The sequence below is a fragment of the Mirounga leonina genome, unplaced genomic scaffold (genome assembly GCF_011800145.1).
Source record: "Mirounga leonina isolate KUSES-001 unplaced genomic scaffold, KU_Mleo_1.0 Mir_176, whole genome shotgun sequence".
Lineage (NCBI taxonomy): Eukaryota > Metazoa > Chordata > Mammalia > Carnivora > Phocidae > Mirounga > Mirounga leonina.
Window position 1 is genome coordinate 25,882,659 of NW_023270454.1, and position 22,457 is coordinate 25,905,115.

General features: G+C 35.0%; 1 pseudogene; it reads right to left on the reverse strand.

Annotated features, from left to right (window-relative positions):
- Positions 1 to 18,344: 18,344 nt before the first annotated feature.
- Positions 18,345 to 18,912, reverse strand: LOC118022424 (annotated as a pseudogene).
- Positions 18,913 to 22,457: the final 3,545 nt, after the last annotated feature.

Consider the following 22,457-nt stretch of genomic DNA (forward strand, 5'->3'; position numbering starts at 1 on the left):
TCTAATCAAATAAATAAAAATAAATAAATAAATGAATACATGTAAAATAGAATAAGGGATAGTATATAATTGGAAAATATGCTGTTTTAAAATTTTAATGAAATAAGTATTTTCTGTTGAGAAAAAAATGAAATTCACAAAATGAAATTCAAAAATCAGTAGATAGTATAAATGGATATGAAGTTTTGAAAAAAATGGAATAATATAATAGAATTACCTTTCAGAATTAGCCAAAAGCCTAAATAACTTTATAAATATCTTACCAAATATAAATAAAACACGTAATCTCCTTGCTACCTAAATTTCTCTGAGACACTTGCATGGAGAAAATGATGTAGATGAATCTAGTTCATTTTGCAAAGCTAGTATGACAATGATGTCTAAATTTTATTAATTTTATAGCCACATAAAATAAATATAGACAAACCTTGCTACAGGCATGCATTTTCCCTTAACTTCCTAAGATCTCCTCTAGGTTTCCTGTCCTTTGCAAATGCCAATTCTTTTTTAAGATTTTATTTATTTGACAGAGAGAGACACAGTGAGGGAGAGAACACAAGCAGGGGGAGTGGGAGAGGGAGAAGCAGGCTCCTCGCCGAGCAGGGAGCCTGATGTAGAGCTTGATCCCAGGACCCTGGGACCAAGACCCAAGCCGAAGGCAGACGCTTAATGGCTGAGCCACCCAGGTGCCCCGCAAATGCCAATTCTTCTGCTTTGAACTCTCTTCCTGCTACATTACCTGGCTAACTCCTTAATAGCCTTCTTGCCTCAGCTTACGTGTCTCTCACTCAACGAGACCTTCCCAGATTCCACAAAACAAGATTAGATTTTCCCTTCTTTATAAATATTACAACTAAAATTATGTAGTGGATTTTTTGTTAATATCTTCAGCCTGCCCCCACAAACATATACTATGTGGTTCTTGCTTGCATCATTTTCTCAGGGTCCTAAGAAAGTGGCTGGAATATAATTGGTAGTCACTCCATAATTGCCAAATAAATTTTTGAATGAATTGATCAACATGGAAATTAGTGGCAAATACTAGTAAGTCATACTCAAGAATATATTGATCCCAAAACTCTGTCTCCTCTTACTCCTTGACCACCACTATTATGACAAGTGTATTGTTACATAGATAAATGATACATCATAGGTAGATAGATGATAGATGATGATAAATAGATGATAGATAGAAGATAGATGATAGAAAGATATGAAAAAGGTGAAGTAGAAAATAACAAATTTTCACAAATATGTGGTGACAGTTAATTCAATGGTAATTTATAAGTATATAGAAAAAAACGTAATGTATGTTACATTCAGAACTATATAATTATAAATTTTTATAATTATATAGTTTATATATTATATATTATATATTATATAATTTATAATTATATAAAAATAAAAGCACTATTAATCATAATATTGCAAAAGTTCCTTAGGATCTGTGTAATACTTTTCAATATTATGCTAATTTTTGACTTACTTCAGAACCACAAATAAAACATGAAGAAAAGATAGGAAATGGATGTTTGTCACTGACAGAAAATTTCACTTCTTTGCATTTCAGTATCTGAGAGGCAAATCTTCGCAAGTGGATTATTTTGGTTTTGCTCTTACTTACACACTTTTGCCATTCAAATGTCTCCTCAATCCAAAGCAATGTTTGACTTTTATGTTGGCAGATATGCAAACCACATACATTTATAGTATTCAGAAATAGTCGTCTTTAGTTTGAAGCACTGATCTCTGTTAGTCATTATGGCTGGTGTTTAGAGTTATGGGTTACACTGTGCCAGGAGTAAGCAATAGATTCTAAGTCTACACATGCCTCATGAAACTTTGATGGCACATGTCTGTTTCTTTCCACTTCCATTTGCAAGCAATTCACATGTCCATGCCTGAGGTCAAGTGCGGAGTGTATGTGTTCTCTCCTCAGAGAAAGGGTCAATAGATAATTGGGGGAAATGATACATATATATATATATATATATATATATATATATATATATATCCATTTACTGTTCAAGGTCACTTGGATTGTTTCCATATTTTGATCATGGATAATGATTCTATGTAAAATTAGAAGTTACTTTACGGGTGCCTGGGTGGCTCAGTCAGTTGAGTGACTGGCTCTTGGTTTCAGCTCAGGTCATGATCTCAGGGTCATGGGATCGAGCCCTGCATAGGACTCTGCACTCAATGGGGGGTCTGCCTGAGATTCTCTTTCTCCCTCTGCCCCTCCTGCTCACACACACTCTCTCTCTCTAAAGTAAATAAGTAAATATTTGTTAAAAAGAAGTTATTCTATGCTTCTTTTGTTGCATATCTACATATCTTGAGGATGCAAATCTTTAATTCTAAAAGTTGATGTCAAATAGATTTGCAAAGTTGTAGCAATTCACTTGCTCACTGGCAATATATGATATTTCATAAAGTTTTCCATTCTTGTCAAGACTTTCCAGAAGATGAGTGCATACACTTTAATGAGGTGAAAGAAAATAACTCTTAATATGTACTCATCTGAGGATGAGATTATCCTTTAAAATGACGGTAAAAGAAAAGCATTTTCAAGAAAGAAAAACTTAGTTTACGAACCCCCTTATGTAAAAATGTCGAATAAGTGGTTAGGCTTAATTTAGATGGAAACTGAGGCAGTCTGTTCAGGGAAGGCAGAATATAAGGGTTAAGAGGCAAATTATCAACAGACGTAGTAATGGTAACATGTAGGAATTTCTTCTATGTTTATATTTTCCCATTTAAATACATACCATGGTCATTATCTGGGAAAAAAAAATAAGCAAGAAGAGAAAGAGTGAAATAATAATTTAGAAAAGTGACCGAATGACTGCCCTTAGGAAAAGTTGTATGGTGCTGTACTGGGTTGAATAATGTCCCACAGAAGTCCATATCCTCCAGAACCTGTGAATGTGACCTTATTTGGAAATAGTTTTTTTTTGTTGTTGTTTATTTGTTTGTTTTTAATGCAGATTTAATCAAGTTAACATAAGGTCATCCTGGATTAGGGAGGTCTTTAATCCAATAAGGCTATACTCCTTATAAGAAGAGGGAAACTTGGGGTGTCTGGGTGGCTCAGTGAGTTAAGCGTCTTCCTTCAGTTTAGGTCATGATCCCAGGGTCCTGAGATGGAGCCCCACATAGAGCAAGGAAGCCTGCTTTTCCCTCTCCCTCTGTCTTCCGTTCCCCCTGCTTATGCTCTCTCTCTCTCTTTAATAAATAAATAAAATCTTAAAAAATAAAGAAGAGGGAAACTTGGACAAAGAAATAGACACAAAGAAAAACATCACATGATGATGGAGGCAGAGATTGGATTTAGTTACTATGGAGCCAAGGAATTTAAGAATTTCCAGCAACTACCAGAAGCTAGGGAATAGGTATGGAACACATTCTCTCTCTGAGCCCCCCAAAACAAATCAACTCTGAAAATACCTTGATTTTGGAGTACCTGACTCCAAAACTGTGAAAGAATGAATTTTTGTTGTTTTAAGCCACCAAGTCTGTGCTAGTTTGTTATAGTAACCCTAGGAAACCAATACAGTTGCTAAGAAGCACTAATGATATATTTGGTCATCATAATTGTGTGATTTCTTATTACTACATACAGCTAGACAGAGTAAATGGAGATTTAGACTTAACCAGGGTTGGAGTTTGCCAGTTTACTTCAAAACAGAAAGTGAAAGGCAAATCAATTGTTGAAATATGCAAGGTTGTGAATATTATGATTGACAATGGAATCTAATGGGGGTGAAGTAAATTTAGACATGCATAGATTGAGAAAAAGTTGGTGATTGTAGAATCATTGGATTTTAGGTGCTAGACTTAAAACATTGGAATTGTAATTTTATAAAAGTGGGATAGAAAAATATACAGTAAAATTACTAAAATTGAAATTACAGAATTAGGGGCATATTTATTCTCTTTGCCTCTCCTGATCTACTACTCTCTATTCTTCATGCTTATCTCTTCCCCAGGAGACTCATCTCTATGGACCATAGTCACCACACTCTATGAAGACAGATTAGGTCCAGCCAATGAGAAACCCAAACATAAAATCACACTGGAGGGGACAAAAAGATCAAGATATATCCTCTACAGACTTTTCTCTGTGAGATCTTTTAGACTGGCACTGTTCCTCAATCCAAGACCACTGCTCCTCTTTAGATAGTCTTCTCTACATAACAACCTTTCAGTTTAGGTTCATCCCTAGGGACATAGGAATAATATAACTCTGTCCCTACTAACCTCATGTTATTGCATTATGATTCAGATTCCTCTATTCCCTTCCCATACCTTTTCAAATAGCCATGTAATAAATAAATCTCCCATGAATTATGTTAAATTTAATGGGCCTTATGCCTATCAGGACCCTGACTGATACAAAGAATAGATTTTTATTGTGCAAAACAAAGTCTTAGGAGCAAATAAAAAAAAAAATTAGGGTTAAAATCATTGGAGGGCAGAAGTTTTAGGAATTGTGTAGATGGCATGTTGAGAAAAAGTCTATGTAGTTATTGAACCACTAAGAAATATAGCAGTGAAAAATATTAAGAGTTTATGGGGAATGAAATGAATGCCAAGGATGTATTTAGTAAAAAAAAAAAGGTCAGTGACATAATTTAAGGCCAAAGTGTTAATGTGTAGAACCAGCAATAAGAATCAAGGACGGCACCTAGCTGATCCTGTCATACACCAATGTGAGAGAAAAGAGCCACACCTTATTATTTTTTTATTGTTTAACCAAAACTTTATTTTGAGCAGTTAAGATTTTTCATATGCAAATCAACATTCTTATAATTACTATATTGTACCTAATTATTTATTTGGTATAAATTTCCAGAAATGAGAATTGAAACTTCTGTGTCAAACAGAAACCATTTCTAAAGCTCTTTGATCATATATACCACCAAAGGGCCAAGCAGGAAGGACTGTAGAGTATATAGATCTGCATGGATAAAGGCTACAGTCTCTGTTAACTGGTATGTTATTATATTAAAAGATTTCTATTTCTTTTTTTTTTTTTTAAGATTTTATTTATTTATTTGACAGAGAGAGACACAGCGAGAGAGGGAACACAAGCAGGGGGGGTGGGAGAGGGAGAAGCAGACTCCCCGCCGAGCAGGGAGCCCGATGCGGGGCTCGATCCCAGGACCCTGAGATCATGACCTGAGCCGAAGGCAGTCGCTTAACGACTGAGCCACCCAGGCGCCCCAAAAGATTTCTATTTCTTAATAGAAGAGAAATAATATCACAGTCTTGATTTATACAGACAGCTTGATTTTTTGTTTTGTTTTTCTTGCAGCCATTTACGGTTTATTTTTTGTACTCTAATCCCCATCCCCTGTTTCTCCCATCCCCTCCCCCCACCGCCCTCTTAGTAACCATCAATGTATTCTCTATAATTAAGAACCTGTTTCTTGGTTTGTCTCCCTCTCTTTTTATTTTCCTTTGCTCATTTGTTTTGTTTCTTAAATTCCACATATGAGTGAGATCGTATGGTATTTGTGTTTCTCTGACTGACTTATTTTTCTTAGCATAATACTCTCTAGCTCCATCCATGTTGTTGCAAATAGCAAGATTTCATTATTTTTATAGCTGAGTAATATTCCATTATGTATATTATGTGTGTGTGTGTGTGTATATATATATATATATATATATATATATATCACATTTTCTTTATCCATTCATCAATCGATGGACACTTGGGAAAAGAGACATGCTTTAGAAGGCTTCTGAGAAATATGTTTCTTCAGAGAAAGCCAGGTTCAGAAAAAATAACATTCAATTAATACTTTACATTTCAATGAAAGTATTTCAAAAATTGAAAGTGGTGATATGTTGTCATGATAGAATGTGTACACCTTTATTTTACTTGAATTAATGTTTTTATGTAAGATTAACAAAGTATGTCAAATATCTAGTGGAGTACCTGGCACATGTTAAGCAAGAGATAAATAATTGTTCAATATTGAATAAATTTCCGGAAAGTCTACTGAAAAGCAACAAATACATGGGAATAATATTAATAAGAAACATATTTGAGTCATCAGAAGAAAGGAACACAGTTATTTGTAATCATATAAATGGTAAAATACACTACTTTTAAGTGGAAAGACTGAAAGTACTTCAACTTATATACTTAATAAAATTCAAATCAAAACCTAAAAGAGTTATTTTGAAATATCAGAAATGCTTTTTAGAGTTTATCTTTTTTTTTTTTTTTAAGATTTTATTTATTTATTTGAGAGAGAAAATGAGAGACAGAGAGCATGAGAGGGAGGAGGGTCAGAGGGAGAAGCAGACTCCCTGCCGAGCAGGGAGCCCGATGCGGGACTCGATCCAGGGACTCCAGGATCATGACCTGAGCCGAAGGCAGTCGCTTAACCAACTGATCCACCCAGGCGCCCTAGAGTTTATCTTTGAAAGAAAATCATAAAGGGAATAAGAAGAGCAAAAAGAACTGAGTATTTTTTAACAAAATAAAAACAAGTCATACTTTGAATAAATAATGCTTCTCAAATTCATTTAAACAAGAAAATCCAATGACACATGATTTTTAAGAATTATGAAAAAGGTTAATAAAAGAATGTAAAAAGAAAACAAGGAGTCACAGATATAAGCCAAAGATTATTATTTCAATATAAGAGCATAATTAAGATTTATAGCTCTTTAAATTTTCAATTGACTAAAAAGTCTTTAATAAATATTTTATAAAAGATGGTATATGATTATACCAGAATAACCACAAATTTAGAAGGAATGCCATTTCAAGGGTACAGAGATTACTTCTCCCAAACTAAGAGCAAATGCCAAGCTGCTTTTGGGCAAGACCAATTTTTTCACTATACACCACTGGAATCATTTATTATTTCAATAATTTTCTATTAACAAATTTTACATGTTAAAAATACACATTGTTAATAAGATTAATAACAAATGGTTTTATAAATATTAAGTCTGCTTTTGAATGATTCCAAAATATTTTCACTACTCATCATAAGTATACGGTTGTAACAAGTACCAATATAAAATTGTACAACTTGCACATCATGGATGAAGTACTAGGTGTTGTATAAAGGTATTATTTAACAAAATACCTTGTAAGTTAAGGTTTTTTTTTTCTGAAATATTTATAATATTTCAGTTACTATTCCAGAATACTTTCTGCCAAGTTATATTTCCTCCTATGTTTGCAGGTAGTTACTGTGCTAGTTAACCATTTTCACCACAGTGCTGTTTTCATCACTTCAATACTAATTTGCATAAAGCATAAGTGTTTATACTTTACAAGTATGTGGACTAGAAACAGAAGATCTGCTTCAAATGCAGGTCTGCAATGAGTCAGAGGGATTTTCCTTTGCATGTCCTACCCTGGTGTCCAGGTTGGAGGGGCAGCAACTCTAGAGAGTGTTTTCTTGACAGTAGTAAGAAGCTCCCACAGAGATGAACATAAACTTTTAGTCTTAATGCCTAGTCGTAGAACCAGCACAGTGTCACTTCTATCTTATTCTGTCAGCTGGAGCTAGTCACATGGAGAAGCCCCAAATCAATGAGCTAGGGAAGTATTCTCTTCCCCAGAGGGAGAAGAGGTGAAAGAAAGTGAAATTTTGATTAAAAAAAATGTTATCGGCCACAGTTACTCATAAATTATAATTCCCTGAGTTTGACTAAAACTTAAGGTGAAACCAACTTATCGTTCTAAAGAAATAAGGAGGTGAGTTGTTTTTTTGTTTGTTTGTTTGTTTTTAAGATTTCATTTCTTTATTTGACAGAGAGAGAGAGATAGCGAGAGCAGGAACACAAGCAGGGGGAGTGGGAGAGGGAGAAGCAGGCTTCCCGCCCAGCAGGGAGCCTGATGTTGGGCTCAATCCCAGGATCCTGGAATCATGACCTGAGCGGAAGGCAGACACTTAACAACTGAGCCACCCAGGTGCCCCAAGAAGGTGAGTTTTTCAATGATCAAGTTAAATAAACACAGATAATACATGTGCTTAAATAATGAAATTTGTTTCAAGTAGCACCATGAAAAATCTTATTGTTTTAAAGTAATATATCTCAGTAATTATACTTTGTATTTTTATTGTTGGAGGTAGGATAAATTAAGATTTTAGGGGAAAATGATATAGGGAAAAGAATTGGAAGGATCTCAGTGCAAATTGGAGAAATTCAAGTAATCAAACTAATCATACTTCGCTATGAATGAAAAAAGGGGCTCGCATTACATAACACTGACAGACCCTACAACAATTGCATTCACATTTTTCAAAACTATTTCTACTTACTAAATATCGAACAAAGAATGACAGTTGTGATATTCCTGACTTTCATTTGAGGACACAAATCTGATTCTACACTTTCAAGTTTATTTTCTGCAGAATTTGTTCAACCATGAAAGACACCAGTTTACTATTCATAGCATATGCCTGTAGCTGCAACATCTCTTAGTCCCGGCAGGTCTGGAAAATATAAGGCCATTGACAGAAAAATCTAGCTCATTAGCTTCTCCATTTGTATGAATACTGTGAAGCATTTGGGTTATAATAGTTTCATTATACAGATGGGATAACAATCAAATATTAGAATGTGGTCCTCTCTTTTCTAAAACACCTATTAAATTTTCATTAAACATTTCCTGTGGCATTCTTTGTCTAAATCGGCACCATATCTTCTTCCTTGAACTCACTTTTCTCACGCTGTTTGCATTATAGTACAAATATTAAAAACAGATAAGCTTTATCAAGCCTGAATCCAAACAATTACAATTTCAGAGTTAAGCACATGACTCCCTTTTCCAAAATATCAACTACACAGTTGGTCAATAGACCTAAAGGATTAAACCATAAATAATGAGACTCAAGTGTTCCTTTCTCCATTCTTGTCTTAGTTCCTTACAGATTTTCTAAATGCAGATAGTTTCAGCAAAATATATAAAGACTGTCATTGCATTATTAGGCAGTTACGCTTGTTTTTTGTCTCCCACAGATTTTGACAATTGTGCAGCATATTCTGAATTTGCGGACTCCATTTCCTAATGCCATGCCCTCACCCCATCCAAAAGATCATCCCTCTTAATTTCTTGTTGTTAATTATATCAACTCAACAGAAGTAAATGTAATAAAAGTTAACCATTGTGAAAGCTTACTATGTGCCAGCTATGCTTCCAAAGGCTTACCTGTATTAATAATTAACAGCTGCCAAAACATAGTGGGATACTTGTGATCATTTTCTCCATTTTATTGAGGAAATTGAGGAATAGAATATCTGTCACTTACCTGAGGTTGCACGAGTGTTCAGTGACAAAGCCGGATGGTTATTCACCATTTTCTTAACACTTCCGACTAATTTAAAATGGAGAACAAGGGTGAGTTTATAGAGGTTAAGGAATCAGGGATGATATGGTAGCACATATGATTAAGTAATCACTGTTTACATATGAAAATAATTGTTTATGTATATGTGTCCACATACATAAGTGTTTTATATGGAAATGACCCATTTGGGGTGTTTGAAGATTTATAAAATATATTTATAAGATGTTTCATGTTTTTAAAAATCTACAACAAATTAAAAAATCTACAATTTTTGTAGATACAAAAAATCTACAATCTGATAGACTAATCGCAGATATATTTCTAAATATTTCTGGTGTCTGAAGCTTAGTTTGGTGTTATATTCTGCATGGTAGTAAAGTATTCAAACATTTTCATCTTTATAAAAGTGCTTTTCAATTAGCAGTTCTCTTGAAATTTGCTAGCATTTCTTGGGCATTCAGGAGTTTTACTGTCTTCTAAATACCAGTTCATTATATACTTTTGTAAATATTGTTACTTTATGGAGAAGTACACATTCCTGTTATATGATTAGATTATATAATAAAGGAAGTTTAATCTTCACACATAATGTTAAGTGTAGGGAAAATATGTTTTTCAGAGGATAAAGAAAGTAAAAATGCAACTCTCTACAACAATATTAGATGATTCAGAATATCCCATTGTTATGCCATAAAATGCCTTGGAGAGAGATGACCATGTGAACATATACTGTGAGCTAATATGTTAACTCTTTCACTTTTTTTTTTTTTAAGATTTTATTTATTTATTTGAGAGTGAGAATGAAAGAGCATGAGAGGGGGAGGGTCAGAGGGAGAAGCAGACCCCCCGCCGAGCAGGGAGCCCGATGCGGGACTCGATCCCGGGACTCCAGGATCATGACCTGAGCCGAAGGCAGTCGCCCAACCAACCGAGCCACCCAGGAGCCCCAACTCTTTCACTTTTAAAATAGCCTTCACTTTTACATATCCCTTGAAATAATAAGTGGGGTATAAAAATAGAAGGAACAAAAACATCTATCACTGCTGCAAATTTAGAACAGAACCAGTCAGAAATATCAAATACATTCTCCTTGATATAGCAGAAAGATGACCCAAATAATATCCCAAAGTCTAATTCATAGCTTCCTTTTAATAAGAACTTATAATGACTCAAAAATAAAAAAAGTAGGGAAAGTATGCAGAACCCAACCAATAAGAGGGTCTACATTGATGTGGCATTTTTGGGGGTACAAAAAATAGCAGATGTCTTCAATAGAAAAAGTAATATCTCCTTATGCAAGTATCTTTAGATCAATTTCATTTTGGTTTAGACAAAGAAAAAAAGATTATTTTATGCCAGATTTCTGAAGATTTTTTTTATTTTAAATTCAGAAATATTTTCTCAGTAATGCTTAGAATTTTTTTTTGGTAAATTTTATTTATTTATTTGTTTGTTTATTTATTTATCATATTTATTTCAAGAGAGAGAGAGTGAACAAGCAGGGGCAGGAGCAGAAGAGGAGGGAGAGGGAGAGAGAGAATCCCAAGCAGATTCTGTGCTGACCATGGAGCTGCCCAGGGGTTCCATCTCACGACCCTGAGATCAAGACCTGAGCAGAAACTAAGAGTCAGAGCCTTAATTAACTGAGCCATCCAGGAGCCCCTGCAATGCTTAGAATTTTTGAAGAAGCCCTGACCAATGTGGATATAAATTTGGCTAAGGTTTATACCATTTTTTACATTCTGCAGCATTAAATGAGGTTGGTTGTATACTTGGTTGGTTCATCATATTTGTAGGTACTCACTATAAATGATTAGGGAACAATGTTCATACCTGTATGTTTCCTTAATGCTAGAAAAGCAAGTCCAACTCCATCAGAAGCCAGAATTATGTTGCTTCTAAAAAACAAAACAGGGGCGCCTGGGTGGCTCAGTTGGTTAAGCAACTGCCTTTAGCTCAGGTCATGATCCCAGGGTCCTGGGATTGAGCCTTGCATCGCACTCTCTGCTTGGTGGGAAGCCTGCTTCTCCCTCTCCCAATCCCCTGATTGTGTTCCTTCTCTCGCTGTCTCTCTCTCTCTCTCTGTCAATTAAATAAATAAATAAATAAATAAAATCTTTAAAACACAAAACAAAACAAAGCAAAACCTTCCAAAGGCTTCCCACCTCACTCAGATTTAAAATCCAACACCCTGCATTTTCCTACAAGGTTCTCACAACCAGAAGCCTGTAACACACGTAATTACCTTTGGACATCATTTCTGCTTTTCCCCTTGTTCACTTCATCCAGCACATCATGCCCTCTTTCCATTCTTCCTTCACTACAAGCACAATGCTGATTCATTTACCTGGAAAAAAGGATCTTCTTCATATATCCATCTGTTTCTTCTCCCATCCTCATCTCATTACATCTTAATTGTCAATTGCTCAGTGAGGTGTTCCCAGATTACTTTAAATTTTCTATGACTGCTTTAAATTGCAAGTAGTCCCCAACATTTAATGTCCTCCTTCTTTGCCTTATTTTTATTCTTAGCATCCATTACTTTTAATATACTATATGTGTTATTATTTATTATAATAATGTATGTCTTGCTACACTGAAATGTAAACACTATGAGGACAGAGCTTACTTATATACTGTTTTATTTACTAATTTATTTTCTTCCTATTGACAATGTCTAGCACTGAATGGTGCCCGATGAAACTTGTTGAACAAAAGAATAGTTTATTCCCTCTAATACAGGAAAAAAAAGGCATTTGTGTGCCCAAATAACTTTCTACATGTTCAAGCACCTATAAGTTTAGTTTAATTATTAAGATTATTAGGATTTTTTTTTCTTTAATTCACTAAGTAACCTATCAGGAATAGCATAAGAATGTGTGAATAAAACACACACACACACACACACACAGGTGAATTACCTCATTATTTAAACATGTATGAATTAACTCATTATTTAATCGAATCTCCAAAGTACATATTTTAGGAAACCCTCAAGACATGAAATAAGAATGAGTATTAATGTGACCATTCTAACTAAAAAATACTAACAAAACGCTATTCTTGAAGCACCAATACTTGTTAGATAAAGATAATTTTGTGAAATAAGAGCTGTGAATTCTCTGAAGTATTTTTGGGTTTTATGGTATCAGACAGAGAAACTGATAATAGGTGGAAGGAATGCCTTAAACTTCAAGTGAAACTAAACCAACCTGTAAGAATATCAGATTCATCATTCAATCTCTATTAAAAAGGAATGAAAAGTATTAGAATAAAACCTGAGAAATTAAAGGTTACATTCTCTTTGCATCCACTGGTTAATAGTCTAATTTCATTGACCGTTCCTGAAGAATATACTTTTAGGGCGCCTGGGTGGCTCAGTTGGTTAAGCGACTGCCTTCGGCTCAGGTCATGATCCTGGAGTCCTGGGATCGAGTCCCGCATCGGGCTCCCTGCTCGGCGGAGAGCCTGCTTCTCCCTCTGACCCTCTCCCCTCTCATGCTGTTTCTCTCTCTTTCTCTCTCTCTCAAATAAATAAATAAATAAAATCTTAAAAAAAAGAATATACTTTTAATAAGTATATAAACCATTATAACCATTGTTATATTTTTGAAAACTGACTTCCATAAATTTATCATCATTAAAAACTAGTACACAAACATATTAGCACTTGAATCATTTCTCATCACCAATACTCTTCACAAATTCTATTCACAGAACATTCTACTTCTAATAATCATTGATCAAGAATGTCCTTAATGTTGGGGGCGCTTGGGTGGCTCAGTCGTTAAGCGTCTGCCTTTGGCTCAGGTCATGATCCCAGGGTCTTGGGATCGAGCCCTGCATCCAGCTCCCTGCTCGGCGGGAAGCCTGCTTCTCCCTCTCCTGCTCCCCCTGCTTGTGTTCCCTCTCTCGCTGTGTCTCTCTCTGTCAAATAAATAAATAAAATCTTAAAAAAAAAAAAAAAAGAATGTCCTTAATGTTGAATAAGCAACACAAAATTTAGGGCAGAATTTAATGACTTCTCTAAAGTGATCAATACTGATTTTCCTTAAGACTCCACAATATTGATACACAATTCTTTTGCAATTTTTTTAACATTTCCACTTTCAGTAACATTTTTCTCTGAGGATTTGCTCGCCACTTATTTACTTGTTTATGACTTTGCTATTTATGCTCAAAACAGGAACTTCTTTTTCTTCTAATAATAGCAATGAGAATGTAATTTTATTTTATTGTTTTGAAGCTTTTGAATACTTTTTTGAATTAGTAATTCCTAAAATAAACTTAATATAATTTAGCTGCATTCTTTTCTTTGAATTTCAGTTTGAGGAGAAAATTATGCTTAATTATGGAGGAGAAGTATAGCTCATGTTTCTTTTTTATTTCCTCATTAACATTAAACCCACAACACTAATCTTTGTGCTTAATTGGGGAAGAAAATTTTCAACAAATTGAAGCAGCAGTGGCAGAAAAATGAAGATGTTTTTGATATGAGCATTTCCATTAGTAAATTAAAAATAAAATAAAATATATAGTTTCTGTAAAGAAATACAAACTAATTCAGAGTAAGGCAAAATGCTAGTGATCCTGAGGGCTGTGCAGTATTTGATAAGAGGTAGCTATTTTTAATTGGAATAAACCATATTAAATAGACCTCCTATAATTGTTTATTCTTTTAATCACACATGGTAACTTTCCCAAGGCTAATTATTTTCCCTTATCCAGAATGAATTTTCTGTGGCAGTTAGTAAATTCTGATCAGTTTTTCTTCTGAAATGCTGTTGTGTATCTGATGTTAATTCAAAGCATTATTTGAGTATTTCTTTATATTCATTTTTAAGGTTCAAAAGCTGCCACATACATCAAATATCCTTTGAACAAAGAATGATATGATAATGAGAGAAAAATGTGCTTACCAAAAGCATAGGATATAATAGCATTTGCTCCCTGACCTGCATCAAACAAAGAAACAAGACAAAAGGAAGAATGAAAAGAAACTGCCAGGCATCGGATCAAGTGAGTTGGTTTCCTCACTAAATAAACAATTTAGAGCTTCTCATCACTTCTCAGTGCATATTCATATGTCATCCCTGGTAACAGTTCAAAGCTGATTTTGTGATTTCTCTGACTAGGTATCAAAGTTTCGGACAATATATTTTTTTCTTTTTTAAAGTATTTAGACTATGGATAAATAGTCTGTGGGACATAAACTGTGCTGCGGCATTTTGAATTTGTAATGCAGAGGCTTTATCAGACCTACACATCTCACATACACATCCCTAAAGTGATGTTTTATAGAGGTACAGAGCAAACAATGTCCTCAATTTAATGTCAGATTCAATGACTATGGAAATCTTCGTATTATTCTGGAAGTTAGTTAAACAACTCCCTTTTCTTTTCTTTTTTTTAAAGATTTTATTTATTTATTTGAGAGAGAATGAGATAGAGCACATGAGAGGGGGGAGGGTCAGAGGGAGAAGCAGACTCCCCGCCCAGCAGGGAGCCCGATGCGGGACTCGATCCCGGGACTCCAGGATCATGACCTGAGCCGAAGGCAGTCGCCTAACCGACTGAGCCACCCAGGCGCCCAACAACTCCCTTTTCAAGTCAGGCACAATGTACCAAGAAAATAGGGTGGGGAAAAACAGGTTGGTTGGAATCTTTATTCATTTATATGTTTTGTTCATGAATTTCTACTTGGTCTCTAGATCTTATCCAATTACCACCCATTTTTCTGAATTTTGTTGTGAAATGTTCATTTGCATCAGCTGCTGTATCCTGGATTGTCAATGCAAACTGCTTTTATTTATGTCTCTTTCCCTTTTCATCATCTGCCAGCTTTAATCAGAATCACTATTTCTAAGAATGTTTTAATTAAAAATATTTGAAAAAATACACACCTGTTCAGATAACTAGCATTCCCCATATGCTTAAATACATGTAATAATCTTTTATTTTTTTATTTTTTGTCATAAGCTTGTTTTTACTACTGCAGCTTTTTTAAATTTTATTTTATTTTATTTAAATGCAATTAATTAACATGCAGTGTATTACTAGTTTCAGAGGTAGAGGTCAGTGATTCATCAGTACATTATACCACATGCCCTCCTTAATGCCCATCACCGTTACCCCATCTCCCCACCCTGCAGCATCCCTCAGTTTGTTACTCAACCATCAAAAAAAAAGAAATGAAATCTTACCATTTCAATGATGTGGATGGAACTAGAGGATATTATGCTAAGGGAAATAAGTCAATCAGAGAAAGACAATTACCCTATGATTTCATTCATATATGAAATTTAAGAAACAAAACAGAGGGTCATAAGGGAAGGCAGGGAAAAATAAAATGAAATCAGAGAGGGAGGCAAACCATAAGAGACACTTAACTATAAGCTTTTAATATTCAAAACCTACATTACCTGATCCTCTAGCCTTTTATAGTCTTTATAGTCTTCTTAATCCAAATAAAATGGTCCTACTGAAAATCTTCCACTACCATCACTTCTGATGATGCTTTAAGAGTTGGTTATATTCTTCTATGACTCCACACCTCTGATGTTTGTTCATACACCCAGGATTAGTTGTCACCTGCCACAGCTGTCCTCTTTCCCTTCTGTTTTTTCCATGTGTTTGCTTTTCCTCAGCTTTTATTTCTCCAGGGAAAAAAAAAAAAAATGCAAGACTATAGCAGTAATACTTTGAAAGTTTCAGAATAACAAGAATGTGGTGGGAAAGTAGAGCTTAAAGCCCAAATCAGAACAAAAAACAAATTAAATACTAGTATTCTTCCAAGTATTCTTCCAAATACCTTTTTCATCTTTCATCCTTGCCAATTTGTGTTTCTTATCATTCAGAATTCTCCCCAAATCCAACTTATCCACCATTTTGTGGATTTTTTTCCCTTTCAATAGCCCTTTCTAAATTCCTAAAAATATATTTTCTCTAGAGTTTTGAGAAGCCAATTTCTACATTTTTTATAAGGGAAGTAACTCCTTTTTTATTTTTTTATATTTTTTAAGATTTTATTTATTTATTTGACACAGAGAGAGAGAGGACAAGCAGGGGGAGCGGCAGAGGGAGCAGGCTCCCTGTTGAGCAGGGAGCTGGACTGGAGACTTGATCCCAGGACTCTGGGATCATGACCTGAGCCACAGGCAGACGCTTAACGGCTGAGCCACCCAGGCACCCCGAATTTTTACATTTTTGACTATATGAAGTAACATAATTCCTAAATTACTTTACTCTTTTAATTTCAGTATACCTTCTTTCCCCATCCAAATAAATAACAACAAAGCAAGCAAGTAAAAGCTTTGTGGATCATACTTACAAGAGTCACTTAAGGTTTAAAATGGAGGGCCCTGGACCTTTCTCAGACTTCCTTGTTTGGAATTATTGAGCTACTGGCCCAGCAACCTGCCTTTCAATGAGTTGGCAAGGTGATGCTCAAAACCACATAAGGTTTGACAGCCACCTATGTGAAAACAAGAGCATTTCTCTCCTAAGAATTACAATATCCTCAAGCGCCTGGGTGGCTCAGATGGTTAAGCGTCTGCCTTCGGCTCAGGTCATGATCTCAGGGTCCTGGGATCGAGTCCTGCATCGGGCTCCCTGCTCCTTGTGAGCCTGCTTCTCCCTCTGCCTCTCTCTCTCTCTCTCTCTGTGTCTTTCATGAATAAATAAATAAAATTTAAAAAAAAAAGAATTACAATATCCTCTTTAGATCTCTTGCTCAAGTATGAGATAGATTTATGTATTTCCATCTTTTAAATGTTTTCCACTCATTTGAAACAGAGCTTTAGAAAATGTTTCTTTTAATATGTCATTTTTCAATGACATATTAAATGATAAAAATGATTTATAATCACACTTATATAAGAGAAATTTTGCAATAAAAATGATGCTACAATGATGTTTTCATTATTTGTAATTGACCATATAATATGTACTCATCATTTATGCCAAAGCATTTGAAGTGTTCACTCTATGCAAATCATTGGACTACCCATAGTGAGAATACAAAAACTGCCCTCCTGAAACTGGAAGTCCGAGGAAGAAGGCCTGGGATATACACAAATTGGTATCAAGCCAACTACACCTTGGTAATTATTATTAAAAGAGCCCCCAGTAACAATTTTATATGAAGAATATTTTTGCTCTAAATCCCTTAATGATATTTAGCTCTAGATCACATATTTTTACGCATTGTTAGGCTGACAGTGTTTGGATACTTGTAGATGCTGATAAAAACAAATGCTCAAGGCAGGAAAAGAGTATGTCCGTGGGACAGTTGGTTAGGAAACATCTGTGAGGATTAAATGAGAATATACATGAGAGTTTAATAAATTAAGAGATTCTTTTTGTTTGTTTTAATATTGTTCGTCATCACAGTAACAAATGCAGACTTAAGTAATGCACAGCATATAACCCATCCACTAAGCAACTCCTGTTCCATACCTTCAGTTAACAGCTTAAGGTTTTCACAAGCCGTGATTCAAACCTCTCATCTTGGCATAAGAAAGTAGGTTTGCATATAAAATAAAATACGTAACTACTCATTTCATAGATGATGTCTTATAGCCATGGATCCATTTTATATATATGAGATGACAGTCTCTAACTACTATTAAATATCAATGTTCCCTCCCAAGAAGGGAAAAGAAATTCCAATTTTTTTGATCAAAAAATGTGTAGTCTTGGAAGGACTCTACATAAATGGCCATGTGTGTAACCTGTAGAAAATTAAGCTATTTTAAATTTACAGACTACAAGCAATTGAACCCAAATGTCTATTCTCTGTACTACATTTCAGCTAATATTGCAGAACTAATGACAGTTTTAAAAGTTGCTATTATTAATTCGGCCTACTGTAGCAAGATACCTTAAGTTACAATAAAATCTTAGGAAATACGACTGAATAATATCTGTTATAGAAATACCCCCCACTTCAAAATAACAAGCAACTCTCTCTGTGACAGACAAATAATATAAGAATTGTGAAAACCCACTTTATGTAGTATATCTCTTGGTCCACTGTCCGGCCATTCTGTCATGCTCTGCTCTGTTTTCCCATACTCAGTGGCAATACTTCCCCCCCAGAGGGTCAGCAGGATTACAGTCTGTAAGAAGGGAGCAGATAGAGAGAAGAACTTTAGAAATGATTGGTGCTGGATTCCAATTATATTTTAATATGTCCAAGCAAGTAACTCCTTAACTGTTAATATTACAGTGATAGATTCTGGTCCAAAATGTAACCTTTGGAGACTTGAATGGGTATTCTGGTGTAAAAGTGGTATTAAGGAAGAATACACCACCCTCAAACATGGATCCTGGAGGCCCAAGAATGGTGGATCTCCAGTCATAGATGTCACCACCTTTGGGACCAGCACTGAAGTGAGGTGGAAGGTCTGAAGTGATGTCTGTCAGTTCCTTCTGAATCCTGTTGACACTGGTTTGAAGTTTTTGCTCATTCTGACTTTACTGTCATCTTGCGGGTGTTTGTTTCTTTCTTGGTTTGCTGGTTGGAGGATGAATATAAGGAGGAGCTGATGCTGTCCCTCGAATCCTCATCCCACATAGCGAACCCTCCCCCACCCCATCCCGCAAACAGTCCCTCTCTTTGTGTCTGGCTCCTCCTTCCTGCCTTGCTGCCACTGGGGGGAGGCAGCTGTTGAGGGCGTTGCCACTCCTGTTTTTCTTGCCTGGGAGTGAAGCACAAGTCAAATTAAGTGATTCTCAAGCAAATATCATTTCATAATATTAAAGTAAGAAAATACTATTTTAAATTACATGAGAGATAATAAGGGACTATCACTAACCAAGTGAGTTTTTTTTTTTTTTTTTTTTTTTTTTAAGATTTTATTTATTTATTCATGAGAGACAGAGAGAGAGAGGCAGAAGGAGAAGCAGGCTCCCAAGGAGCAGGGAGCCCGATGTGGGACTCGATCCCAGGACCCTGAGATCATGACCTGAGCCGAAGGCAGACGCTTAACCATCTGAGCCACCCAGGCACCCCCAAGTGAGTTTTGACTGTGGTTTGAGGGCCAGGAAATCTATACAATGAATATCATTTTATTTAATAAATAAAATGCCGAAAGTATAAAAATATTTAGCATGAAATTTATTGAGGTGTTTGCTAAATTCAACTACTGAAAGTATTTTGATAGAAAATTTGAAGTTAGAAAAAAGGTATTTTAAGACATGTAAAATAGTAAATGTAAATTATACATCAAAATTATGTCAATTCTAAGTATAATCTTCAGATTTTCTTATAAGAAGAAATGTCTCAAAATGATAGTCACAAAAGATAAGTATCTTTCAGTAAAGCTTTTTACTCGTTTTTAAAAAATGGCAAATCTATAATTACCTAAATTGATTTGATCGGAGCGGCTACTGGCATTAATAAACTGGAATTGTTTGCAATTATTTATGATTTTTAATTATTATCAACTGTAGAAATAAACTATAATCCCTAAAGTTTTTAGTATGCCATTTATCACTGCTTGATTTTTTGGATAAGTGAGTGATGACTCTAGTCTCACAGAGATGACAAACTGAGAATAAAAAAGACATCAACTAATTTCCAACATCTCAGACGATCCCTAAGGAGCATCAGTAAAATTGAGTGTTTTCTAAGCACTGTCACCAGATGTAGAATTTAGGAAGATGGAACTGAGAACTGACAGTCAATTAGAAGCTCAAGGACAGTATGATATGATACATCTGCTGATTATAGGGGGCTTAACACTAATGTGGAATAAGTGGTTGATATCAGAGTGTGATGGAATGACAGCTGTTAAATATTACCAAAGAAATGGTCTCTTTTCAAGGAAGTCTACGCTGCAAAAAAAAAAAAAAAAAAAAATCAGTTGAGTCTTAATTTTTGTCAGTACAGTTAGAAAAAAAGACATTGAGAATTCTTTAAAGCATAGAGCTGTGCAAGACATATATTAACTACATGATTGGGCAGAAAAGATAGAAAATTTGGCACCTCCAATATCAGATCTCTTTTTTGAAAGAAAATTTTACTCATAGTCTTTTTAAAGCATTATAAAAGTTTACAATTGAGTTGAATATAGTGATATATTAAGAAAAGAATGAATATTATATTAGCTTATTTGAAGGCAATGGAAACTTTGGAGAAAAACAAAGCGCTGATAATATTTTAACTGTAATATAGAAAACAAAAGTAGTCTCATAAAAGTACAGGACTTGTTTTTGGATGAGTGATTGAAAGGAGCTTTTATTTATTTTTTTTAAGATTTTATTTATTTATTTGACAGAGAGAGACACAGCGAGAGAGGGAACACAAGCAGGGGGAGTGGGAGAGGGAGAAGCAGGCTCCCCGCAGAGCAGGGAGCCCAATGCGGGACTCGATCCCAGGACCCTGGGATCATGACCTGAGCCGAAGGCAGTCGCTCAACCGACTGAGCCACCCAGGCGCCCTGAAAGGAGCTTTTAAAAAGAATAATGAAAGATATTGCTTCAGTGATTGAATTTACTCTTTAAACTAGCGTTATTTTTTATTCCTATCTAATATGTTCCATCCATAGTTATAGGTGATAATACATGAGCTGTCACTTGAAGAAAAAGTGGGACAGTCAACATACAATGTCACTGAATTTAGGGAATTCTAGGCAGAGGAAATAGCATTTACAAAGATAAGGAGGTATGGAATAAACGAGTATATTTTGGAGTAGACTATAGGATGAGAGATTCAGGGATCAAATTAAGATAGAAGTAAAAGCTAAGTAGTCTAGGAACTGATCATAATGGATTTTGTTTTTATATATCAGATATAATACAATTTTCCTTTAAAAGTATCAAGAAAAAATAAATGTTATGAGGTATTTTACATAATAATGATTGCAATATAGAAATTTGTTTCAAGAAGTTTGAAGTAAGAAACCCGCAAATAAAAAGAGCAGTTAAAAAGAGATTATATCATCCATGTTATAGCTAAACATGTGTTGAGCAAACACTGTTACACTATAAATAGAAAAAAAGTGCAAGACATTCGGATGAGGCATTTGGGATGACTCATTATCCAATTCGTGATATATTAAGGCTAAAGAAGCATAATTACAATATTTTTTCAAATTTGTATGATTTTTAAGTAATATGGCTGAAGAAAAAATATAAAAAATAAGCATTTGGAAAAGGAACAATGATTTCAGTATGGATAAGGTTTAAATTGCTAATTTAAGATATCTAATTGGGAATAATAAGTAACAAAAATTTTAGAAGTCATGAGAAAAAAAGTTTTGATAGTCATTAGTATATTTGTGTTCTGTTTTAGTTAACTTTCGCTGTAAAATATTCTAAAACTTAGTGGCTTAAAGCAATTTAAGCAGTTATTTAGCTCATGTATTTATTTGCAGGTTAGAAAACCATCTAGGTGGTTCTTACTGGGTGATTCTTACTAGTCTCAGCTGGGCTCACTTCATGTATCTTCAGTCAGCTGGTGGATTGGCTGTGGCTGGCTCATTAATAAATGTCGTTCACAAATGATACCTCAGAAAGCTTGGGCTACAGCCCCATGGTCTCACCCTTCAGCATGCTAGGCTAAGTATGTTCACAGGGTTTTAGAATTTTAACAGAGGGAGTAGAAATATACAAAGCCTTAACCCAAGAAGAAGCATACTACCACTTCACTGTACTTTATTTGTCAAACAAGGCCAGCAAAATTCAGGAGGTAAAGAGACTCTATTTCTTGGTAGTTGGAACTATTGCAGAGGGCCGGGAACAATATGGGACAATATTGGATAAATGCTGATAGAAAAGAGCAAGTTCAGTAATCTTTAAAAACAAAACAAGAAGGGACGCCTGGGTGGCTCAGTCGATAAAGCCACGGACCCTTGCCTTTGGCTCAGATCATGATCTCCGAGTCGTGAGATCAAGCCCTGTATCAGGCTCTGTGCTGGGTGCAGAGCCTGCTTAAGATTTTCTCTCTTTCTCTGCCCCCCACCACTTGTGCGTGAGCGTGCGCACACACTCTCTTTCTCTCTTTGCCTCTCTTAAACAAAAACACAAAACAAGGAAAGGAATTTTTAATGTCACGTGGAAAGTTGAAACAATGAAGGAAATTAAAAACAGAAATGGTCAGATGCTTAGTGGGAATTC